At 35.4% G+C, this 26,595-nt stretch overlaps 1 protein-coding gene across 9 annotated transcripts in view; it reads left to right on the top strand.

Moving 5' to 3' along the window:
* Sox5 (SRY-box transcription factor 5) overlaps window positions 1-26,595 on the top strand; it is a 960,532-nt gene that overhangs the window by 381,386 nt on the left and 552,551 nt on the right. Inside the window, exon 7 of one of the 9 annotated variants that reach the window (XM_048787306.1) lies at window positions 9,269-9,297. The exons of the other annotated variants lie outside the window; for them this stretch is intronic. The gene's annotated coding sequence lies outside the window, so the exon portion shown is untranslated. The remainder of the gene's footprint in view (window positions 1-9,268; window positions 9,298-26,595) is intronic. 9 annotated transcript variants of the gene reach the window in all.

Raw genomic sequence — 26,595 nt, 5'->3', positions numbered from 1 at the left:
TAGTTAATTTTCAACAGAAAACAATATATATTATTTTAATTAGTTATCAAAATGTTAAATACTGTACTATGAAATATCAGGGCAGGAGAACAAGAGAAGCAACAATATATCTTTATCGCAATAGATGTGTGTTTTTTTTTTTCTGTCCAAATATTTTATTCTTTATATGTTAGTATGTATGCTTTTTTATCCTACCCTTTTCACTCAAAGTGAAATCCTAAGCATTTTTTCTCATGTTATAAACTTTTCATAAGTTCTTTAATGCCTCCCAAATATCTCATGGAATGAGTTATTCAGTTAATAATTTCCTGATTGTTGGACACCTAATGTGTTTATACATTACCCTCTTGAAGGGGAGGAGCAGGAGCCTAACTTTCTGAGGTTGAAGGTTATGTAGCAGTGAGGCTGGTACATTAGTGCTTTACTTTGCTTTTTTGTGTGAGATTTTTTTTAATATATATGTTTTAGTTATAGGTGAACACGATATCTTTATTTTTATGTGGTGTTGAGGATTGAACTCCGTGCATCATGCATGGTAGGCAAGTGCTCTACCTCTGAGCCACAACCCTGGCCCCTTGCTTTGTGAATTTTTGCAGTACTAATATGCTCTCTTCTTCCTGCAAACCAAAGCCATTTGTTTGGAATAAAACTGCCTAATAGGCTGTAATAGACTCTAGACAGGGATGATAGACCTTGGCTGATAGACTCTAGACAGGTACAGGCTCTAGACCTTGTACCTCTCAGCATCATTCAATGTCAAGCAGCCCTAAAGGGTTTACAAATAGCTTAACAGATGTGTCCATGGACTGATTGGACTGATAGCATATTTGAGCAAAAGGACACCTGTGTCCTTTTGAGATCAGATGGTACCTTTGGAGATGACCTTCAGTAGAGCAGAGGTTACTGCTCCCTTCTAGATTTCAGGGAAACTTCCTGGAGGAAGAAGACTCTTGTGAGCTACCTGCATTCAGGAGTGTGTCTGAAGTTGCTGGTGGTGCATTCTGAGCATGTGCTGCAGGTTAGTTAGGCTGAAGGATGCAATTCCCCTTCCAAGCTCCTAATTTACTTCTGGAGAGTGATTGAGGTTCTCGGGGACTAGGGAAATAAACCTGTGTTCATCCAGGTGTGTGGAAGGGAGAGAAAGAAAGAGGGTGGCGGGGGGAGTGGAATTAAATGAGAATAGGCAATATTTCATTTGTTAAAGTCTCAACCAGTGCTTTGAAAATAATAAAATCCCCTGTACTTTTTACTAAATAGGAAACTAGGATCATCTCTTTGATAAGAATTTCAGGCAGCAATTAGTCTGGCCTCAAATTACCATACCAGAACTTTTGTGTTTGTCGCATGTCTTAGAATCACTTTAGATTAATGTCAAGTTCTCTTCTGCCACTGTTCCAGTGAGAAGTGTAAGAACACAGGTAAGGTCACAAGGATCCAGGGAAGATGATGTTGGTGACTCAGGAGCCTCATTAGGATACATCTCAGCCAGGATTCATTTACTTGTTCCAACATCCTGGGTTTTTCTGGAAAACTCTTTTAGAAAGCACATATTATTTTGAAACAGTAGTAAGCACGGTAATACTAAATTATGATGTAATCATCAAGAAAACCATATTTGTAATAAGGTTAATTAAATTTGCTGCAGTCCTGAGACAAGCATCCTCTAAGTGTGCCAGTAAATCCGGTGTTGCTTTATCAAACTGAAGGGCACCCCCTTCTTCTCCCAGAATGAGTAGCTCGTTGCCAGAGGACACACGCAGGCTGGCAACAATAACTAATACGTTATGAGAGGTTAGACAGGTTTAAAAAGGATTCGTCTCTGAACTGAAGGGCAAATTGTAAGAAATTTCTTTGTCTGCTTGTGATGCTGTTAAATTGAAAGCACAATGGGAGGTTGGGTGGATGCAACAAAGGTTGAAATGAGGGCCTGCTGTTTGGAGCAAGCATCATGGATCCACCAGTGGTCCAGACATCTGCTAACAGCAGCCACCCCTTGTCAGGTTCTGCCCCACATGGGGCGCACGGACACTGCACCATTTAACTCACTGGAGTCTTCCAGCTCTGCAGTGTGCTCCACATCAGGAATGTTTATGTAGTAAAATAGAGCTAATTAAACATTTCAAAGGGAAACATTATTTTAACACTAATTAGATATGATTACAGTTCTTTATTTCCTATGCCAGTGCTGAACTCACTAAAACACCCTTATTCTGCTTTCTTTGCTCAAGTTTTTTTTTTTTTTTTAAGCCACGTCTTATCGAATAGCACAGTGCTACCCCATCTTATGGTATTTATTCCACTACATTGAAATGCTCAAAAACTTTTTCCCAATTTGAGGTGAGTTAGATAAAAGAACAAAAACATGACAACCATGAATTGAATGCAGACAGTAATAGTCTGTTATTTATTTTATTTTATGTTTTAAATTTCAAACCTGTCAGGTCTGTATCAGCAAAAAGTATCTTCATTTCACAGGTGCGACATGCAGGGCATAGGTCAGATAAGCAGGTCAATAGCAAACAAGGCTGGCCAAGATGTGACTTGCTCAGAGTTTGCCTTCTGGGGATACCCCTCCAGGAAAGCTCATGGAAGCACTTTTGTTCAAGGCAGTTAAAATATGCCAGATAAAAACTCATAGTATGCACATGAAGTCATGCCAGATTGGTAATAGACAAAAGGCTTCTTTCATCAATGACATAAGAAATGGCTATAATACACATTTTTTTTTTTTTTTTTTGGTGGTGAGTACTGTGGATTCAACCCAGGGGCACTTGACCACTGAGCCACAACTCCAGCCCTATTTTGTATTTTATTTAGAGACAGAGTCTCACTGAGTTGCTTAGCACTTGGCTTTTGCTGAGGCTGGCTTTGAACTTGCTATCTTCCTGCCTCAGCCTCCCAAGCCGCTGGGATTACAGGCGTGCACCACTGCGCAGAGCTCTTCTAATACACTTTTAACTAATTAATGAATTAAAAATCTTTGAACTCTTAAAACTACTTCTACCAAGACATATGTTAATTTACGTTTTTATTTATATATAGTATATTAATGAAAGCCCTGTGAAATGCACAAAGATTTCAGGTAAGATTTCTACAGAATAGATAGTACTTGCATTTGGAAAACAAGTCAGGTGAAAGCCTTTGAGTGGTAGAAGGACACTAGGGCTGCTAAAGGTTTGACTGTCCCTTATTGAACAATGAGACATGTTTTATAGCTTCTTCAAAGTTGTTTATGATTTAAAAATAAGGTACAGAAGAATACGGATAAACAATATTATGATAGGATAAATATATTTTATTATATATGATCTCGAGGAACAGCTTTTTCTTTTAACCTCTTGTCTCAAATTTCAAGAAGAATGAATCTGTACACTAGTTCTCTGCAGTCCTAATTAAAAAGAACTTCAATGAAAAGTTCTCTTTTTGACTTCCATCCCAAGCTCGAGGGCACAGCGGTAGCTAGAGAGATATTGTGTTCATTTTGTTGTTTGAGTCATTCAGGAAGGAGTTGCCTTTCAAATACCAAGCAGGTAATGTGATGCCCTCAGGACACTGCTGTCACATCAAGGTTTCTTTAAAAATAATAATAATAACACTTTCACATCCCCTACCACCATCATAACCATCACCACCACCACCACCGCCCAACAGTTAAAAGTTTCAACAAAAACATTAGGGAAAACTTCAAATCTTCAAATCATTTACTTCAAATCCTAACTGTGATGTTACCCATAAAACCCAAATAAATGATAGGTGATACATTATCTCATTAAGATGACAGCCAATGTATATAAAAATTCTAAAATTCTAATGATAGTGTATGATTTCCTTTTCATGAAATATCCATTCTTTATGTATATTCTTTTCAGGCATTTTTAAAACTTTGAAAGAGGAAACTAAAGGAAGATAAACAAACAAAAAACTTGTTAAATTAAAATATTCCTCTTTCCTCCTCCAATCAGTTCTCATTCCCAGTTTTCTGCAATTTAATCTCTCTATTTTTCTAGTCCTCCATGATGTTAAACCACTTCATAGTCTTCAGTTTCCTTTGACATTTTACACCTCATACATAATAAGTTTTACAGCTTTACTCTGTGACATTGCCAGTGGTTTTCCATGCTATTCCATGGATGCCATTTTTTTTCATACATACCCTCTTCGCCTGAATGCATTGTTTTGCAAGTGATCAACCTGGCTAATTCTCTCTTTAAGTTCATGTCCTATGCAATTATCATGGTATTTTTTCCAAGAATAAAACCCTTTGTGATTCTTTGCTAAACAGGTACTTCCTTTCCACTGACATCTTGCCTTTGCCTCCATCAATGTGAAGACCTGATCTAACAAGGATCTGGGACATTCTAATTTGCCATGCACAGGAACTAAGATTCAGCCCCATTTTACTTAGTGCCTATGCTACATGTGAGTTCTTTATTATTCTTTCTTTTAATTTTTTTTTATCTCTGTTTACTTATGAGACAGCAATCAGACCAGCTTTTCTTCCATCTTTCAAGCCACCTGATTTTAAGTTCCTTGTAACAATTTCTTCCTCTGTGTCTCCCTTAAATGATTATCATCTTGTAGGCTCTGTTTGATATGTTCCCCTCTCACTTTGCCAGTTTTCTTTGAGTGATTTTCTTCAAATCAATGGCGCCTAAAAGCTCATGTTCACCAAATTGTTATCTTCAACCCATCAGCTCATTTGTTATAACTTACTCAACATTCTGTCTTGAAGGTACCACAAACAGCTTAACTTCACATCTCCAAACGGATCTTACTTTTCTCAGTCCCACAAAAGTCTATTCTTCCTTCTACATGTTTGTAAATGAACCCACTTCTTTTGCAATTGGATGAATCAGAGCCTAAGAATCTCTGTAAGACTCCTCATTACACAAATACCTATTTAGTATCTACTATGAGTCAGGTATTTTCCTAGGCCTTGGGAATACAGTGATATAGTAAACAAAGCCATGCTTTAGAGAAGCATTCATTTTAGTAAAGGAAAATAACCAAATAATACACATATTTCATAATAAGTTTATAATCATATTGAGGCAGATATATATACATACATACACATAATAACTGCATATATTTGAAGTGTACAATTTGACAATTATTGAAGTATGTATGGAACCAAAAACAGTCACTGCAATCAAAAGAGTAAACATACCAATCACCTTAAATAGTTGTTTCCTCTTCCTGTTTTCTGTGATTTGAGATTTGTACATGTTTAGAATTGTATAAAAAGATTGTTTACATTTCTTTTAGTTTTTTAGTATAGTTGTAGATGGACATAATGCCTTTATTTTATTCATTTATTTTTTTTTATGTGGTGCTGAGGATCGAACCCAGTGCCTCACACATGTGAGGCAAGCACCCTGCCACTGAGCTACAGCTCTATCCCCTATTTACATTTTTTAAAAAAGGTTTTTTGAGGGGTAAGTTCTAGTGTTACTCTTTATGATTATTTAGATTTATCCATGTTCTTTGTGTATATCAGCTATTCATTTCCTTATTATTGCTGAGCAATATTCCACTATATGTATAATTACATGTATATTTACATATGTACATAATATATATTCATATATATATATGTGTATGTATGTATGTGTGTGTGTGTGTGTGCATTCATTTGTTCATGGAATCTGAATTGTTTCCACTTTGGCTATTTCAAAAAAAGGCAGCTATGAATATTTGTTTGCACATTTATAAAGCAATTTATATATTCTCTATTATCTGTTGCATAAATACCAAGAGGTAGAATGACTAGTCATAGGGTAACAAAATGCATGAATTTTTAAGAAACTCTTCCTGTTTCCACCAGCAACATATGGTAGTCCAGTTTCTCCACATCCCAGCCAGAATTTGGTATGATTGGTCTTTTTTAGTCATTTTAGTGGATATATGTATTATACCACCACAATTTTAATTTGCATTTATCTAATGATTAACAATGTTGATAATATTTTCATGTGCTTATTTGCCATCTCTGTATCATCTTTAGTGAAGTATCTATATGAATTTCTGATATATTTTAAAATTGGGTTATTTGTTTTCTTATTAGTATTTAGACTCTTTTATATGTTTTAGATACAAGTCCTTAATTAATATATGATTTTCAGATATTTTCCTTATTTTGTATTTGACCATTCTTAACAATTGTCCTTTCACAAATAGAAATTTTTATTTTTGATAAAGTCAGATTTTTTTCTGTGTATTATTCTTTTAATTTGATTTGTATAAAATATTTGCTTAGCCCAGGTCACAAAGATTTTTTTCCTATGTGTTCTAGAATTTTTATACTTTTAGGATTTATATTTAGATTTATGATCAATTTTGAGTTAATATTAATATATAGTGCCAGGTTTGAATCAGAGTTTGATATTTTTAATACCAGTGTCCATTTATACCATTACCATTTTGAAAACATGACAGTTTCTTAACTAAATATCCTTTCTGCAGTTCTGTGTAAAAACTATATTATGCATATCTGTGGGTTGGTTTCTAAACTCTATTCTATTCCATTGATATATTTGTCTTTCTTTGTTGTCAGTACTAAATTTTGTTTACTATAGCTTCATAAGATTTGAAATCTAAACAAGTCAATACAATAAATTTTGAATTTTTTCCTTAAGGTTGTATGGCTGTTCAAGAGTTTTTGCATTTTGTATGACTTCTAGAATGAATTTGTCTTATTCTACAAAAATCCTTTCTGGGATTGTCGTTGAGACCATGTAGGAATCACTTGTAATATATAAAATGATTTGGCTAGAAATGACATTGTGATAAGGTTGAGTCTTCTAACCAGTCAACAAAGTATATCTCTATATTTGTATAAATCATCTTTGATTTCTCTCAGCAGTAATTGGTAATATTCAATCTATAGGTCTTGTATATTTTTTTCAAATTAATCTCTTAGTTATGTCACTATTTTGATGCTATTGAAAATGTTAACATATCTCAGTTTGCCTAGCATGTGCAAGTTCCTGGGTTCAATCCAAGAAGCGCACACACACACACACACACACACACACATGGTTCTTCATGGCTTTCTTACTCCTCCTTTAAAAAAGGTTACTGAAAACAATAACCTATTTTAAATTTTTCTTATTGGCATAAATAATAGTTTATTTTTGTGTATTAACTTTATATTCTTCCCCTTTAAACTTGTGAGTTCTAGTAGCTTTATTATAAATTGAATCATATTTTCAATATAGTTATATTTTCTGAATAAAGACAATTTTACCAATAGCTTTCATATATGCTTTCCTTTTATTGCTTTTTCTTTTCTTTTCTTTTTTTTTGCTTTTTCTTGATTTATTGCATTCCAGTATAACCTTCACTATAAGATTGAATAGAAGTTGTGACAGTAGACACCTTATCTTATTCTTGATTTTAGGAGGTTGCAATCATTCTTTGCTGTTTAAGTAGGATATTCTTGTAAGTTTTTTGTAGTTGTTCTTTATCAGATTGGGAACATTGCCTCCTATATGTACACTGAAAATTTATATGAAGAACAGTTATTGGAATTTACAAATGCTTTTTATATATGTATTGGTATGATTTCATAGTCTTTCATTTCAATTTGATGATATTGTAAATGACATCGACCAGTTTCCAAGTTTTAAAATGCAATTTGCATTGTTGGTATGAACTAAATTGTAGCCAGTTTGTTAACATTTTATTAAAAATATTACATCTAGCTGGGTGTGTTGGCACATGTCTATAATCCCAGTGACTCAGGAGACTGAGGCAGGAGGATTGCAAATTCAAGGCCAGCCTTAGCAATTTAGTGATGCACTAATCAACTTAGGACGATCCTGTTTCTAAATAAAAAAATAAAAAAGGCTGGAGATGTTGCTCAGTGGTAAGCACACTTAGGTTCAATCCCTGGTTAAAAAAAAAAAAAAAGAAAAAGAAAAAGAAAAAAATTGCATCTGTATTCATGGCTGATCCAAGACTATATTTTTCTTATAATATCTTTGTAAGTTTATATATCAAAATATATTGGCTTTATAAAATGACTTGAGAGCTATTCTTTTCTTTTTTACTTTATTGAAGAATTTGTATAGAACTTTGCATTATTTGTTTCTTAAATTATCATCAGAATTTACCAGTGAAGCAATTTGGACTTAAATTTTTCTTTGTGGGAAGTTTTTTTTTTTACTCTAATTTGTTATATATGACAGCAGAATGCATTACAAATTCATATTATGCATATAGAGCACAATTCTTCATATCTCTGGCTGTACACAAAGCAGAGTCATACTATTCATGTCTTCATACATGTACTTAGGGTAATGATGTCCATCTCATTCCACCATCCTTCCCACTCTTGGGCCCCCTCCCTTCTTCTCCCAACCCTTTGCTCTATCTAGTGTTAGTATAATCCTCCCATGCTCCCCACCAACCCCATCAGGAATCATCATCCTAATATTAGAGAAAACATTCAGCATTTGGTTTTTTGGGTTTAGCTAACTTCACTTAGCATTATCTTCTCCAACTTCATCCATTCACCTGCAAATACCATGATTTTATTCTCTTTTAATACTGAATAAAATTCCATTGTGTATATACACAGCATTTTGTTTATCCATTCATCTACTGAAGGGCATCTAGGTTGGCTCCACAGTTTAGCTATTGTGAATTGTGCTGCTACAAACATTGATGTGGCTGTGTCCCTGTAGTATGCTGTTTTTAAGTCCTTTGGGTACAGACCAAGGAGAGGGATAGCTGGGCCAAATGATGGTTTCATTCCCAGTTTTCCAAGGTATCTCCATGCTGCTTTCCATATTGGATGCACCAATTTGCAGTCTATTGGAAGTTTTTATGTTTTCTTTTGATTTTTTCATCTATGTTTCATTTTAAAAATAGAAATAGAGCTATTTATGTTATCTATTCTCAAGTGAACATTAATAATTTGTATCTGTTAATGAACATGTCCATTTTATTTGTTTAATTTTTTGGCATAGGTTAACCAAAATATTATTATCACTTTCTTCATCTGTAGAATTTTTAGTGGTAGTATTTCTTACATTTTTTTTCTTATTGGTGATTTGTATGTTTTCTCTGTTTCTTCCTCTTTTCCTGAGTAGTTTTGCTAGAGATTTTCTAATTTTATTGATCTTATCAATAACTTAACTAGGTTTTGGCTTCATTAATTTTCTATATTGATTTTTAAATTTCTTATTTCTTTGAATTTACTCTGAACTTTGTTATTTTCCATCTTCTGCTTACATTTGGTCTTGTTTGCTCTTTTGTCTAGGGTTCCTAAGGTGGAAACTAAAGCCTCAGGTTTGTGACTTTTTCTTTTTTTCTGATATAGGCACTTTGTGCTATACATTTACCCTACGGATTGCTTTAGTGGGTTCTCACACATTTTGATGTTTTAATTTTTATTTGATCTAAAATGCTTCATAATTTGTCTTATGAGTTTGTTTTTGACCTTGGATTATTTAGAAGTGTCATATTGGTTTACAGATATTTGGGGATATTACAATTGCCATGCAGTTATTGATTTCCAGTTTAATTCCATGGGTGGTCAAGTAACATTCTTTATTGGAATTGTATTATTTTAAATTTATTGAAAAATATGATATGGTCTGACTATAGCCTGCCTTTGAAAGTGTTCTGTGTGAACTTTGAAAGAAAGTATACTGTACTATTGGTGGATGGAATATTCTACAAATACCAGGTCAAATTGTCAGTAATATTCTTCAAATTATTTATATCCTTAGTGATTTTTCTGTCTACTTGATCAAATATTGAGAGAGGATATTAAAATCTTATATAATTATGTATCTTTTAAGTTTTGCTTCACATATATATCATTCACAAATATTTGGTATTGCTATGTCTTCTTGATAAATTAATGGTTTTATTACATAGCAACTTTCTTTATGCCTGGTTGTAGTCTTTCTTTTGAAAGTAACTTCGCCTGATATTGATATAGCCATTCTGGCTTTTAAAAGAGTAATGTTAGCATCGTAAACCATTGGTTTTTTTTTTTTAATGATTTTCTATTAGCATCCTATGTATATTTAAAGTGGAGTTATTGCTGGAAATCTCTAGATAGGTCTTGTTTTAAAATTTGCAATGTCAATCATATTTTAACTGGGAAATTTAGACCATTAATGGTTAATTCTGTTATTAATATATTTAGGTTTAAATATACCATCTTGCTACTTATTTTCTTTTTTGTACTATTTCTTCTTTGAGACTTCCCTCTTTGACTCTTCAAAATTAATATGTTATATAATTCCATTTTATTTATTCTTGAACATACAAGCTACAACTCTTCAAATTATTATTATAGCATTATTTTAGGATTAGTCTAACTTTTAGGAACATTATACCTTTTCCTCTATATTAAGAGAATATAGAGTTGTATGTTTCCATTTTTCTTCCTTTTGGGATTTCTACTATTTTCATCATATAACTTCTAATATATTGCAAACTCAGCACTACGTAATTGTTATTTTGTTTAAACAGCCACATGTCTTTTACATATGTTTATTTAAGTTAGAAAAAACTTATGTTTATTCCCATAGTTAACCATATCTGGTGTTCTTCATTCCTTTTTTTTTGTGTGTGTGCAATGCATGTGATACTGGGGATTGAACCCGAGTACAAATATAATATTGTACATTATATTTCACCTTCATACTTTACCACTGGGCTTTATCACTACTGCCTTTTATTTTTAATTTTGAGACAAGTTCTTGCTAAATTGCCTAAACTGACCGTCATCTTGGAATTCTCCTGCCTTAGCCTCCCAACTTTCTGGCACCACTATGCCCAGCTTTTCATTCCATTTTTTAGATAGATATTTTCATCTAGTATAATTCATTATCTTATACTTGAAGAACTTGGAAATTTCTTGTGAGGTAGATCTGCTGGTTTAATTCTTTCAATGTTTTTTATTTGTATTTTATACATTATATTTCACCTTTATTTAGAAGGATTTTTTTTCTAATTACAGAATTCAAGACTTTCATTTGCTTTCCTTTAGTGTATCAAAGGTTTTGCTTTCACTTCATGAATTTATTATTTCTGATGAGAAATCTGCTCTTATGTCATTTTTATTATTATTTTTTAATTTTTTTATTCTTGGTTGTTCAAAACATTTTTATTATTTTTAGTAATATCTTTTTTCCTCTGGATTCTTTTAAGATTTTTATCTTTATGACTAGTTTGTGCTGTTCAATTTTATATGAGTTTTTATAATTTTCTTTTTGTGATTGTGTCTTCATACACGTACTTTTGGATAATAATGTCCATCACATTCCACCATCATTTCTAACCTCAGGCCCCCTCTCTTCCCTTCCCACCCCTTTTCTCTACCTAGTGTTTGTCTATTGGATACCAAACTCACAGAAGTTTACTTCATTGGAAACTAGATATTTATGCATTCCTATATATATTCTTGAGCTTTTTTTCTGGACCCCAATGAAGTTACTTGGAAACAGATTAATCACTTTGGCTCTCTTTTATTATTTATTAGGTATGATCAAAGCAGCATTTTTCTAGATCTAATTGTTCCTACTATTAAATCAAGATACTTTTCTCTAATATAGCTCTGCTAGTTGTTTGTTTTTCCAGCATGGCTCGTGAAAATAGGCTTTATCCCCAACCTGTATAACCCCTAGGTACTAATTCCTCTAGTTTTCTTGGGGGTTCTTTTCCTGGCCTTGGGCAGTTTACTTTTACAAGTGCTGATCATAATTCTGCTGAATCCTTGAATGGGACCCTCTATACGTCTCCCAATTTCTCTGTGCAGTTCTCTCCTAATAGCTGGTCCAGTGAACTCTAGCCACCTTCGTCTTCCTCAATTCAGCTCTATCTTCTCAACTCAGGGAGCCTACATTACTATGGAGCTCTCCCTTGCCTGAGCTACAGCGTTGAAACGCAAGATGGTGAGCTGCAGCTCTCCTAGGGCCATATTGTGCTCTCATTTGTTTTTTGGTTTTCAGGGATCAGTGTTCTCTGTTGTCCCATGTTCAATATACCTAAAAGCATTTTTTTCCACATATTTGATATTTTCATTTTTAGTTGTTTCAGGTGATAAAGTAAATCCAGTCCCTGTTACTTCATCTTGTCCCAATAGTACATGTTTTAAAGAAAAAGTAAAATAGAGAAGTAGGTAGAAAAATTTCATGAAGATGAGAATCAACAGTTAATGAGGTTTATCAAAATGGAGTGGGCATCTTTATCCACCCCTCAATTGCCCATTAAAGAGGGGGAAAGGGAAACAGAAAAGATAATTTTTTCATATACCTTTGTTACCACTGCGGGCCATAAACTTTTGGACATAGCAGAGAACACATCTATCAAAAACCAAATATTAAACATCATGTGAGGCATGACACTTTGAGTTTCATGATACTGAAACCAAGTCCTACACCTCTTTCCATACCTTGGGGTTCAGTGTTACCATTTTCCCAATTTAAGTTCATATTCATGAGGTGGAGTGGAGGAGGTGAGATAGAAGGCTGACAGTCCTGTCCACTCCTTTCCCTGGTTTCTTCTCTCCTACCCTATGCTAGTGAGTACAATGTAAACCTCATGTTTTTATGAAAATAAAGACTTAATAATTTGATCCCAGGTATTTTATGACAGAGAAACCTTAAGCATTTTCATTATGCCTATCTTATTTCCTAACTAATGATTCCTTTCCATTCATAAAGTCCTTCACACTTAAATATAAATATTATTCAACCAGTGATTAATTTAACATTTGGAGTAATTACACTCCCCACCCACACCCCCCAAAACTATGCCAAATTGCCTTTTATCATATTTCAGACCCTAATAACCCAAATTTTTGTTACCACCTGTTTACATTGTTACTCGAATTTTGGGCATATGGCACATTGATGCAGTCACATAAATAATAAATAATCAAACAGAATAGTTTACAGTATTTGAGAGAGAAATACTCTGTTATTCAAATGAGTTTTACAAAATCTTTTCATTTGTGTGCATTAGGATTCACTAGTGTCGAAGGAAGGCACTTGCCCTTTGGAACAATGAGTGTCCTTTTGTGATTGGCCTGAGTTCCACTTGGCTCCTCAAGGATTCTTCGAGCCATTTACAATAACAAGAAATCCTACTGGACAAAGGAAGTTATTTAATCTAGTATTCTCTCCTAGTCAGAATCTTTTATACCATGGGTAGTATTATTAGTAGACTGATGTTCTTTTCATCAACCTGTATGCATGTTAACTTAAGAAAACCTTCCAACTTTCTTTCGAAATATCCACCATCTTCCATTACCTAAGTATAGCCATAGCCATTTTCCCCTTAAAACTCCTTGCTGACAGATTTTTCCTTCATTTAATAAAATTTTGCAACACTTTGGATATAAATATGTTTCACCTGGTAAGCTATTTTAATAGCAACCTGGATTAAATCATATAGGAAAAGAGAGATTTAAAAGGAGGTTTTAAATGCACTCCATATATACCTTGTTTTTTAGCAGTAAGGCGAGAGGTTTGAAGAAAAGTTTCAGAGTCGTTTAATGAGGTTGTGGGAAGGCGTGTCTTTTTTCCCAGAATGTTCTAATGGTTTTATATGTGTTCTTCTATTTCTGAAATACCTAGAAATACTTAATGCATATGCTTTGTCCTTTTCTCTGAAGCTTTTGAGGATGACTGATTTTTTAAAAAACTGCCCTTTTTAATATGTGGGACCTGATAGGAATATGTGTTACTTGGAATATTAAGATATTTACTTAGTTCAGTTTTTCTGCAAACTTAATAGAAAATCTGAAGCTGACTTTACTGATGTTAAGTTACTGTGATTTATTTAAAAGGGTTTTTGGTTGCATCTATAGGATGGTTGTGGAGTATATGCTCAAACACATGTGCCAGTTTTATAAGAACTAAATTTTTGAAAAATTTTGCCTTTATCATATAATTTCTCTAACAATACATAATTTTTCATGCCTTGAAGAAACAATATTTGGCCCATTCTCATATCCTTCGTAACAGAACTTTTTTTTTTTTTCCTGAACATTATTCCCTCTCTGATTCTCTCCTCATATACCAGTCCCTAGCTTTAGGTCAGTAACTAGATCAGAAATGCCACCTAGCCAGCAGTGACCTGAACTGTAATTATTTTGGACTCTGTCTTTGGAAAACACTTAAGTAATTTGAACTACAGTATAACTTTTGCCATACAGTACTTTGTTTCCACAACCAGGGTGAATATACTCATAGAAGTTAAGAAGTAAGCTCTGTGTTCAGAAAACAAACACTAAGAATTGGATTGTATACCACCTCCAAACTGGTCTGAAAGCTGCAGTGTTTTCAATGTGGGTTTAATTATGGTGCATGTATTCATTTATGTCTTGAAAGAATAGGGTTCTGTCATCCAGACAGGCAAGGTGCTATTGTGCCCTAGAGGCTGTACAGGACCTTAGACTTAGAGTTTGTTTCCTATCACCTCCAGCGTTTCACTCAGGCCAGACACCATTGGCTAAAACGAATCACCCGCTGAGCCGACTCTGCAATGCTCCAATACAGGATATGGCACACAGAGAGCAAATGTCCTATCAGCGATTAAAAATAGCAAAGTGTATCTTTAAAAATAAAACAGTTCAAAACAGCAAGATTGAAATGGTCTGCTTTCTGAAAACCAACAAACAAAAACTATTTTGCGGGCTAACCACAGAAACAGGTTCTAAATACATTAAAATATTTTATCCCATTATTTGTTTTGACCAATTGACCACAATATTAAAAATTCAATCATGGAGCAGCTGACAAGTGCAGTTGCCTAATTTTATTTAAGAGTTTTTTTCCTTTTTCCATTTTTCCATCCTGTTAACGCTGCTGCCTGTGCCCAGACAGTAATGGGCTTCTTGTATGCCCACGACTGTTATGATCATGTAAATTTATTGGTGCTTAGAAGAAGCGAGCTATTAAAACATTACAACAGCCATTACAGCCGGGCTCGTGTTGGCTTTCGCTCCCAATGAACATATGCTTCCGAGTGAATGCCTAAACTCTTATTTATGGATTTAATTTAATATGCGGAAAGAATTCAAAATTAAATTTTGTGTCTGCCTCCAGAGAGTGTCAGTGTATAATAACATGGTAATTTTTACACATCTTTATGAGAAATGGGAAAATTAATTCTTTCTGACAAGTTGTAATTATTCGACTTGGAACAGTTGCAGCTGAGCAGTTTGCATGCCTGTTGTCTGGTGTTTCGCAGTGTAAGGGGAAAACTCAGGGATGGAGATATATTGTGCATCTGAGAGTTTCTAATAGCTTCTGACATTTTAGCCTTGCATATTATCAGGGTGCTCTTTAAGGAGTCGAGGTATAATCTATTATGTTGCCTGGGACACACACAGTTGGCAATGGCTGGAACATCCTACAGCAATTTTTAAAATGGGGGGAATAGCTCCAGGATCATCCTGTAGATAGATGTACATAGTAGTTGAAATTGATGTGACAAATTTTTATGTCCCTGAAGTGTACCTATTATTATCTGCTCTTTCACCTGTGTATAGTCAGAACAGAAGGTCATTTTGGAAGAGTAGAATTTTAGACCTCTATTTCTAAGACTAAATATGTTAAAATGAAATGTGTGTTTTCTTACCTGCCCTGAAAACATGTTTCTCTACCTCCAGCCCCACACCCTGCCACCACACACAAATGCTTCTGTACTAAAAGCTCACTGTCCTGTTCTTTAGATTTGATGTTTAAGTGTCCATTAAAAAGCAGCATTAACTTAATGCGCAAGTAAACCAAAACACCACTGGCTATGTTAGCAAAGAAAATATGGAACATGTTGTATGTGAAGAGATGGTATAGTGATTGACAGGCCAGCCTGGAGGGGAGTGGTGTCATCTCTGTGTGTAGGATCAATATAAGTTCTTGCGAAATAAATGCAAACTATTATATAAGAAAGTGTTAGCCGATGAACAGGAGAAAAACTCAATTGTCAAAAGCAAGCACACTTTCTTCTTTTGCTCCAATCCTTTTGCAATAGAACACAAGGATAAACAGCTGATGATCAAGTGAGCAGGTCTCTGTTTCTGAGTTGGGGCACTAAAACTGATGCTGATACTATTTTAAGCAGCAAGGTTTAACTAAAGGGCTATATTTGAGAATGAAATGCAAAATAAAGTTCTACCTATTAGGGACCTCCAAAGTAGAACTTTACCTTTCCTTTGTTAAGGCTAGAGTGCTGCCAAACCTCTAACTGGGTGATTGCATTCCACTATGCACACATTCCTTTCTGGTTTGGTTGGTTGCCAGCTCCTTTACCTTTCATCCCAAACTGCCAAACAGTGCACCACCCCATTTGATTCCAGGAGGTGTTACATCTCAGTGATGGGTGGTAGATCTGACCAGATCTAGTTGAGAGGCACAAACAGCATGGTGATCCTGCCGAAGGCCAACCACTTTGAACTTTGTACATCTTTCTGCTGATTCTTATGTTGAAGGTCTCACGTAGTCTCACTCATTGTGAAGTAAGATCAAGAAAACAATATTTGTGAATTAGAAACTTAACTATGATAAGTCTGTCAAGGCCAATGTTATAAAGATGAAGTTAGAAATCTGTGAACAGAGTTCACAATTCAATGCAAGGAGGTCGATTCACACTCCTGGAGTCCTTCCACCCTCATCATACCCCCTCACTACCAGGTACTGCTGAGTCTCAGTAGAGAATATGCCCAGCATAGGTCTATTATTTTACTTTACTAGACTACATATGCCACCTATGACTATCAATAATGACTGCACTTATATTGGTGTTTATTTAATAAATTGACTGTTTTTCTATGTACTGCAAACCTCTAAAGAGAAGTTAGGTTTTGAAAACTGGAAAATCACTTTGAAATATAAATAGTGCATTTCATTGTTGGGATCTGTTCTTTTAAGACTGAGATACTTTTAAGTTCCAGACCTTTATTAGCTCTGTTCAAGAGTGAATGCTATTTTTGGAGTAAAGTGTAAAATTTTAGGTAAGATCTAAATGGATTTCTATCCTATAGCAAACATATTAAAACTCTAATTTATTTGGGCTAGAGTAACAAAGACCCTCAATTGAGTCCAAATGTATCAGAGAGCATACACATTTAAAAACAAAAGAAAAAGCAAATCCCAAACGACTTTTGAAGTACAAGCAAGTGCCCTTTCCCCCTTTCCAAATGGGGAATATGATGTTAAAGCAACTTTTTTTTTTTTAATTCAAAGTATGGAAATGTCTTCTCTCTCTCAGATAAAGTTTGGAGAGGGCCAGAAAGATCCCTGGTCCTCATGACAGCCCTCCCTGCCCCCACCCACCCAGCCACAAGGTCTGAATTCCACCTGAACAATAGCACTCCACCAAGTGCTGAATGTGCTCAGGTATTTAACCTTGTCATCAGATTACCATTATGAGGCAGGTGCTGTTATAGTGCCCTTTGCACAAAGGAGGACTTTCAGGGTTAGAGAGGTTAAACAATGGCCAACTTTGCATAGTTACAGAAAGTAGTACCTAAATCCAGCATCACCATGAAATATTCGCTTCCTTTACTTGGAAACATAATTCTATCTCCAGGATAATTGTTAAAAGCTGAACAGATACAGAGCAGGAATTTGGACTGCTGTGGATTGGATGGCAATAGAATGTTAATCCAAGCCTCCCTTCCCATCCCCCACCTGTCACAAGGCCTCTTGGCTGCTGGACCTGTGTACCTCTTGCCTCTGGCTCCTGTCTCTGGCTCCACTTGTCCTCTTCATCATCATTTCCTGCTGTTTTGCCTTTAGAGTCTCTTGGGTTCTTTTCATTCTTGTTTTCACCACCTTTTTTCAAACTCCAGTAAACTCCCATGGGGGTATTTAAAACACCCTGCCTCTTGCTAGTCTCCATATCATTATGGGAGAAATTGTCCTACAGATAGGTCTCATGGAGCTATTTCCTTGTTCTATACCTTTAGTGGTACTGTATCATCCACCAGGTGAAGCACATCCATGAGGTCTCTGAGTTCAGGCTGGCTTCCCAGTCATTTCAGGGGTGCACTTGGTGGCAGTTCCCTGAAGGGTTGCTCTCCTTCCCACCATCTACATCTTGGTTCCTAGGCATCTCTCCACTTGGACAGCCTGCTTCCAGACCTGGAATCTCTTTTAGGAATCTCATTCACAAATTACTTCCTTCTAAGCATTCCGGATCCCATCTTGCTAGCCACATCTCTGTCCTCTGAACCTCCAGAGTACTTTGTTTATACCTATTGCAATAATTATATTCAGCATTCATTTACATCATTTATATATCCATCCATTTCTCTTAAGATAGTAGGACCTTAGGAATGCAAGGAATACAACTTATTTTCACTTATCTTTACAGAACACCAGTGCATTCCACATGGTAGATGTTCAATGATTATTTACTGAATGTGTAAAAGCCTCATCAGCCAAAGACTGCCAGGAACAAGGCTGTCATCTGGCAAAATCCAGCTTAATGACATGTAGTGGGGGAGGGACTTCTGAGGAACCATGGATTCTCATGACAAGACTTAGGAGAGAGTAACTTTTTTGAAGTTGAATGTCCCACAAAGGTGGGTGTGTTAAAGTCTTAGTCTTCAGTGAGGCACTAATGAGAAGTACTGGAATCTGTAGGAAGCTGGGCCTAGTAGGAGGTCCTGTGTCATTGTGCCCTTGAAGGAGATTATAGAGAGCTGGTTCCTTCCTTTTTCTCTCTTTCCTTCCTGGCTTCTGATGCAAGTGGTTATATTCCACCATGTCCTCCTACTCTGATGTCCTCCTACCCAGGCCCAAAGCATGGGGACAACCTATTATGGACTGAAAGAAACATTCAAAATTGTAAGGCAAGATAAACATTTTCTATTTATAAGTTGATTTTCTCAGGTATTTCATTATAGCAACAGAAAGCTAACACAGGCAGTTAACAGCAAGTGGATATTCCCACTTAGAAATGAAAATAGCAAAGCAGGTCTGGAGTGATATTGGTAAAACTGAGGGAGTCCTTATGGCTTTCTGCAACTGCTGCACAGCCTGGGAGGATGATATTTTCTGACTTTTTGAATTGGGCTTTCTGTGTCTGTCCTCCCAGCCTGATCATGACTGCTTTTTCTTCTTGTTGGTCTGAATTGATTTTCCTTCTTTCTGTCTAGAACAGATTTTAACTTTTACCAATAAATGACTGAATTCTGAAACATACAGAGCAGGTTCGGTGGCACATGACTGCAGTTCCAGCTACTTGGTAGGCTGAGGCAGGAGGATTGCTTGAGCCCAAGGAGTTCAATGCCAGCCTCAGCAATAAAGCGAAATAGCATACTAAGTTAAAAAAAAAGAAACACAGAGAAAGATACTTTTTAAATTGTTATTTACATAGCTCAATGCTGAAACTATTAATTTTGAGTGGTTGGGAGAATTCTATTCTTATGCTCAGCGTTTTAAAGTGAATCTTCATAAACCTGTAAGTCCCTTGTAAATAATCTTCACTTATTTTTACTTTTCCTTTGGCTGGCTTTTTTTCCCCTTGTGCCACCAGATAATTCTGTGGTTTTTATTCAACTTCCCATCTCTGGCTCATTGTTCCTTCTTAATATAGATAGAGAGCTGTAGAGATGTGCTAAGAACGTTTTCACAATTCCTTCACTTTCTTGTCCACCTCCCTATCTTCTTCAATGCCTTTGGCTTAATGGATCAGAAGCCTGTTTTTCTTCCCCCTTATTCTTTGTGTGTGCACACACACACTCACTGTACAAATAAATCCACAGAACACACACACACACACACACACACACACACACATAGTGGTATAAGACTGCTTTTATGCAAGGATTCCCTAGACCAGAGACAAGTGTGATCAATGCTTAAAATTTCAAGCCATTTTCTTCTGAACCTGCAATCTTTAAAATTAAGTTAAGACTTTTTATGGCAGGCTTTCTCATGATGTCTTCAGACATGATGTTCGGTGTTGCAGTTTCTCCCAGCAATGGTTTTTTAAAGGTACCAGATTCCACCCTTTCCAGCAGATACTTTCCCTCATTCCTTTTGAATGAACCCACTAATAAAACCCCTAAAAATTTATTATTCTTTCTTTAAATGGATACCTCAGCTGAAATCATATATAGTTTGGCTCAATTTAAACATTAATGTTTCTTCACCTGCATTTATCAACCTGTCTACAACCTGAATGTTTAGAAGCAACAATTAAAAAAAAAAATGACCTCACTGTTTTAGAATTCACAAGGAGAGGTGTTCCATTAAAAACTGCTCAATTTCGGATTCAATAGAACAAGGTAATTTGTCCTAAAGTAGACGCCTCACTTCCTAATTTTGTGCCCTGTTACCTGGGCAGCTCTGGTCACACAGCCGAGAAGCAGCATGTCAATATTTTTGCTGTGTGCTATATATCAGAATGTGATTATAATCATTATATCCCTATTTGCATTTCTCTGGCTCTCTGTTTTCTTTTTAATTGGGTTATAAAACAATTAGTTAACACCATGTATTTTTAGAACTCCCTGAGAGGGCCAGAAGCTGTTTGTTCTCCCAGGACCAATGGGGGAGTGGACCCTCAGGAATCTCATTTTATTTACAGCAGGGTGAAGGTCACAGAGAAATAGTTTTTGTTCTTGTGCTGTTGCTTTCTGTGGTGACCTCTCTTGCATTGTTTGGCTTCCCTGCCCCCCCTAGTGCTTTGAAGAGCTGCACACCAGGTGTTCCTGTTCTGAATTACACATGAAAGAACCACATCCCCAGACTAATTAACTAGTAAACTGTTCCCGCCTCCCCTGGGTTTAATTGATGCTGCTCTTAAAAGGGGAAGGCAGTTCCTCACCCCCTCTGATTTCACACCATAGTCATCTCGTCTTTATCTGTCTTAAATGTAGAGGTTGTTCCAGATTATTTTGACATCTAGGTGAGGCGCCAGTGCCAGTAGCACAGTTCATAAAGTGATTTACCTTTGGATGAGAGGAAGCCACCCTAGCCTTTCCTCTATGACTTTTTAAAACTGTGCTTCTGACTTTCTCCAGGGAGTGACAGAGACTGAATGATCTACTTGCTCACAGTAGCAAGACTCAGAAACTCATCAGTAACTTTTTGCATTTCTGCAATTGATTTTCCTTCTTATTAAAGCCAACCAGGAAGCCACTGCACCCACCAGTGTTTTCCATTTTTGCTTTTTATTGCAGTATCGGAAATACTAAACATTAACATTTGCGGAATCAGGTGGTATATTATTTTGTCTTTAAGAATCAAAGTGCTAAGTTGATGTTATTGTTCGCATAAGATCCTGGTCCCCAGATGCTGTGGACCTCCATTGGTTTGGGTAATTTAAAAAAAATTTTTTTAAATAAATGACAACTGATGCATTACAATTCTTATTACAGGTATACAGCACAATTTTTCATATCTCTGGTTGTATATGAAGTGTGTAAACACCAATTTGTGTCTTCATACATGTACTTTGGATGATGATGTCTATCACATGCCACCATCCTTGCTAATCCCCTGCCCCCTCCATTTCCCTCTCACCCCTCTGCCCTATCTAGAATTCTTTCTAGGCATTGTTGTGTCCAGGAAAAGGCAATCCTGAGGTACTTGTGTAAACCCTCACAAGAGCCTATTATTTTGTTTTTATCTATCCTGCCCTTTATTGTGTCTTATCCAATTTTTGTGAGTTTTAGGATCTAAAATATAGTTCATGAATCTTTTACCATCATTGTGTGGCCATGATTATGTTGGACTTGTTGGCTTTGCTCATTTGATCTTAGAACTAGAATTAGAATATTTAGAAACAGTTTTGATCTTGGAGGGCATTTCAAAATACTGTCTTTAAGAATTATTCCTGAATCAATTTGTTTTCCTAAAGCTACTTACCTTTTCAGCCCAAGTATTTGACTATTTCTACTGCAGTTTCCTTCTTCTGAGTAACTCAACTTTTCACCGTATTTTTAATTGGTGCATTATAGTTGTACCTAATGGTGGGATTTGTTGTTATGTATTCATACATGCACACAATGGAACAAGATAATTTGGCCAATATCATTCCCCAGTATTTCCCCTTTTCCTCCCCCTTGTGAGTAATTCAACTTTTAAAAGCCTCAGTTGTCCGTTCCTTGTTTTCCCACTTCCTATGCACACCAATGACATTTAAATTATTAAACTTAAATAAATATTAAAATTATCATTATAATTATTTACTTTTTTAACTTATAGAGCAAGACATGAAATCAAAATGAGAAAGTCATGCATATTATTGTTTAGATTTCTAAAGTGTTGGTTTTCTTAAATTGTTTTGTTTTTTGTAAAAAAAAAAAAAAACATTAAATCCCTTTTAAGAAATATAAGTAACCCCTCTTAGAAAACTTGGTTTCTATAAATTAAGGATTTACTTACTGACTATTGCACCCTCAGCACACATGGTAAATTTAGGAAGTTTAACAAATGGAATCCCAAGCATTATAATTTGTGTATCTTGAGGGTTACTTGGTAATGATGGGTGCTGTTCAAATCTGTCATTCTGTATCCTGTTTCAGAGCAGAGTACTTGGTACATGCATGTTTATTGAATGTAACTGAATTGAACATTTTTCCCCCTTCTTCTTATTCTTCACTTTTTACTTGACCCTGGGTGTTGAAGAGAGCCTTGAAGGGGAACTTGATAGGATAACAGAGCAAACAAAATCTCTTTTAAGTTATCAATGAAGTGAAAAGATGTGGTCATGTTCCTGGTGCTAAACGACTTGAGCAAGTCTGAATTAGCTTCTGACATGAGAGGAAAAACAACAAAGAAGAAGCACAGGAAATCTAGTCAGTGTAGACAAAATATGGAGGTAGCAGATTTGTGCCCAGTGAACCTGTGAAGTCTGAAAGTACTTATTTTAAACCTAGACACTGTTTTAATAACACAGATGTGTACCACTTTCTTCTTTTTCTCACAAATCCTACACATGGCAATCACATGAATTTATACTATGTGCCATGACTCACATAGTTCAAAATTCTTGAAATATAAATAATAGCAGCTGCAGAGCTAAAATCATCCACCTGATATTCACTTCTGCTGTACATTTTCATCTTTTGCATATTCTTACAGTGAGATTGTAAATATATGTAAAGTTAATGCTGTGTGTTTAAAATGTTGGTGTAGTAATGCAATTGCAGTACCAAATGGGTTATTCTTTGTGAAATGGAATCAAGTGGTAGAAATAAATTTAATGAATAATAATTGAGCTTTTATTTATAAATGTAGTACTAGTTTATGTTTTTGTTTTTTTTTTTTAATCCAGCAGATATATATTCCCTTCTAGGAATCCCAGTTTAATGTCAATCAATGTCACAAAACTAAAACCCTGCCACCTGTATTATAAATGCTAGAGTAAAGCCATTTACACAATACTATATTGTAGATGTACCCGATAAATTAATTCCTGAGGAGGATGATAAATGTTTCAGATGAACTGTCACTGGAGTTGAACCTTGTATCATGAGGTTTTGAAGGAAATCCAGAGATTTCTAATTTAGATAATTAGATAATTCTTTAACTGGGAATCAGGGGACAGTACAAGTCTGAGGGATGGAGAACAACAAGTCACTTATAAATATGTTAGATGTTAGTGGCCTGGTTCACCTAGAGAGACACTTCCAGATGAAAGCCTGAAGCTGGCATTTGGGATAGAAATGAGAGTTGAATATGTTCATTTGGTTATCTTTGAAGTGTAGGAGGTAGCTGAAGAAAGGCAGGTTCAGCTTTCCCATAGAGCAGGCTGGGAAGAAGAGAAGGTCCACATTAAATAGAGCATCAAATGGTGAGAAGGAGGCAGCCTGGGTCAGCACTGTGGAATCCTGGGATAGTTGTAGCCCTGCCTCCTTTCTGCTCTACTTTAAGGTGTTGGTTTCCTTTGCCTTTTTCTCCTTGTCCCTGATTTCCATAATTATTAGTTTAGGGAAGATCAAACATGCCTGTCTTTTGCTGCTCTCCCAAGCAGTCTACTCTTAACTAAGGTTTATTAATTGCCATGGTTTATTTATTATTGCTAAAAAGGTTTATTAATACATGCCACATACATGGGTTCATGTATGTGAATAAGTTAGAAGTTCAAAATTTCAGTCTCCTGGAGATTAGATCAGGGCTAGACTTACATGAGATCTTTACAAAATATGATTTTATGTGGCCTGCTTTCTCTGTCTTACCCCAAGAAGTAGATTGTTCATAACTTTTCTTATTTTCTCCCGACATTTCTGTTTCTTACCCAGTGGAGCTAAGTAGATGTTTAGAAAATAGAGTGGCCCCAACATTCACACTTGAATGCTTAGCTTTCTTCAGAAGAACCTAATATAATCATGTTATTGAAAGATCTGAATGTATTTATACACACACACACATATTTGTTCCGTTCCTTTCAAATATGCTATTTCAGATCTGTCTTCTCTGCTTCTTGGTTATATTTCTAGCAGATCCCGTATTTCTGCTCTCTCCTATTCCTTTGTTTTCTAGCATTTCTCAGAGGTAACCACCATCAACAATTTCTTCAGTAACCTTCCAAATTTATTAAATATATAGATCATATGATCTTATATATGCTGACGCAAACATGCATTCACACACACAAACACACATACTGATTTTTAGTTTGAATTTTTACCCATGGCCATGTTAGAACTATTTACAGATGGAATACATAGAATTATATTCTAACACAAATGAAGAAAAATCTAAAACTCTAATGTTGTCTTTTCGACCTTTATATTTTTCAATTTTAACCTTTAAGATGTTTATCAAAATCTCTTTTGGATTCTATTAAACTTATCTCACTTTTTGTATGTTAAGACCGTTAGTTATAGCAAGATAAATTCAACCCATATTGGTTTAAACAAGTGTAGTTTCAGGATCTCTCTTTACTCTGCTTCTTTTCTATTATCTTCTGGTTCACTCTGCTCTGATTTATTATCTAGGGATCTAGCTAAACCCAGGCTTTTTCTATGTTGATAGCCTTGGTTCTACACTGGGAATAGATAACCACCTACCAGTAGGGTTAAAAAAAAATTCAGAGAAGGACTGATTTGGTTACATGCTCATCCATCCCTACACAGTTTTGTCAAGGCCAGTGAGATTGGGGACAGAGCTAGTCATAGGCCATGAGCCTATACAAAAGTTTGAGAGAGAAGCACCACTGAAGGACAAGGGGTGATTGTATCAGAAAGGGCATGGGATATCATGATGGACAATGAAAGTGCTGTTAACACAGTTCACAGCATCCCTTTCCCAAATTTGTAGAAGGTGCATTATCCATGACAAAATAATGTTCCCATTTTACTGATCTTGTTTTTAACAGATAGGGACTAAACTTTTCAGTATTTTGCTAATGACTATAAAGGGTTTATTCAACTGAAAAGGTGTTTAAGATTTCTTCAAAAGAACCTTCATTATGGATGTATTTTTAATATTTTCTCTAAATTATTCTTTGCTTTAAATTAGTATCATCCATCCAACTGATTATACCCATTATAATCACAATGTGAAGTTAAGTCATGACTGAATGTTTGTATAGATTAATAGTAGTCAGATGTTCTTGTAAATATGCATAATTGTGTTTAAATCTATTAGCAAATCCCAATGTTTTCATTTGCATATTATATCTTGAAGCTTTCCTGGTATATGCTTTCTCCATTGCTACCTTCCTAGTCCACCATCATTTTTCCTCCAGACTCTAGTGAGTTTCCAAACTGGTCACTTTACCTAAAACCCCTTGCCCTCATTCTGACAATCTTTTCCTTATATAGAAATCTGATTAATATGTAAATCTGATCATATTATAATCATATCACATTATTCCCCTGTTCCAAATACCCACCATAGAGTTTCTCATTGTACCTGGAATTAAATCCATTTTTTTTTTCCATGACCAACAAGGTCCTGCAGAATATGGCTTCCTACCTTTGTACTTTCAACTTGAGCCATTAATTCCCTGCTTATGAAGGTGAAATCATTCTTTGATTTAGTTTGGGGAATATGCCAAACGTTGCTCCCAAATCAGGACCTCCACACTGTTCCTAGTGAGTGGAACTACCCCTCCTCCACACTTACCCATCTTGCCTGGCTTCTTTAACCTCTGCTAGAAGATCAAGTTTAGAGAGGTCTTCCTCATAACCTATCTAAATAGACCCTTGACCTCTATCACTAGCATTTCATCATGTTTGTTTCCTGTACATGCTTACAAAAACTGTAGAATTTGACATCCTTGTGTTCATCTCCCCCACCATATTGCCACTTTCATGAGAGAAAAGCAAAGGTCGATTCCTGTTTCAATGAGTGTCCTGTTAATATTTAGCACAGTAACTGGCACAGATTTTTTTTTTCTTAGAAGATATTTATCAAATGACTAACAGGACAGATTTAATAAGTGACAAAGCAGTGACCTGCTGGCATTAAGAAGGTAATGAGCTACACAAACAACTAACTGGTTTTATTTATTATTTAGTCTTTATTTGAAAATATTCTGTTTATTTATAATTTGCAATCTTATATTAAATATATTTGCATATACCAACCATACAATACCTAAACATATAACCATAAAACTGATTTATTGAGCTCACTTTAAGGAAAGCATTCTGAG

This window comes from Marmota marmota, unplaced genomic scaffold (genome assembly GCF_001458135.2).
Source record: "Marmota marmota marmota unplaced genomic scaffold, marMar, whole genome shotgun sequence".
NCBI lineage: Eukaryota > Metazoa > Chordata > Mammalia > Rodentia > Sciuridae > Marmota > Marmota marmota.
Note: the sequence above shows the minus strand (reverse complement) of the source record. Positions and strands in the feature narration are given on the sequence as shown.